We start from the raw sequence: 221 nt of genomic DNA, 5'->3' as shown, positions 1-221 counted from the left end.
TATATATGTTTTACTTATTACATGTGTATGCTTAACGAAGAACTCGTATAAGCGATAAGCAGCAGCAAACGCATTTAATCGGATCACATAGTATCCATTTTATAATCGTCGCGTTTATTTTTTATAATTATATATATATAAAGAATTTGTATATTGTATAGGATATACCATAAGTTTAGTGTAAATGTATATACTTGTTTTTCGAAGATAAAAAGGATAAT

The sequence above is a fragment of the Atta colombica genome, unplaced genomic scaffold, assembly GCF_001594045.1.
Source record: "Atta colombica isolate Treedump-2 unplaced genomic scaffold, Acol1.0 scaffold126, whole genome shotgun sequence".
Lineage (NCBI taxonomy): Eukaryota > Metazoa > Arthropoda > Insecta > Hymenoptera > Formicidae > Atta > Atta colombica.
Note: the sequence above shows the minus strand (reverse complement) of the source record.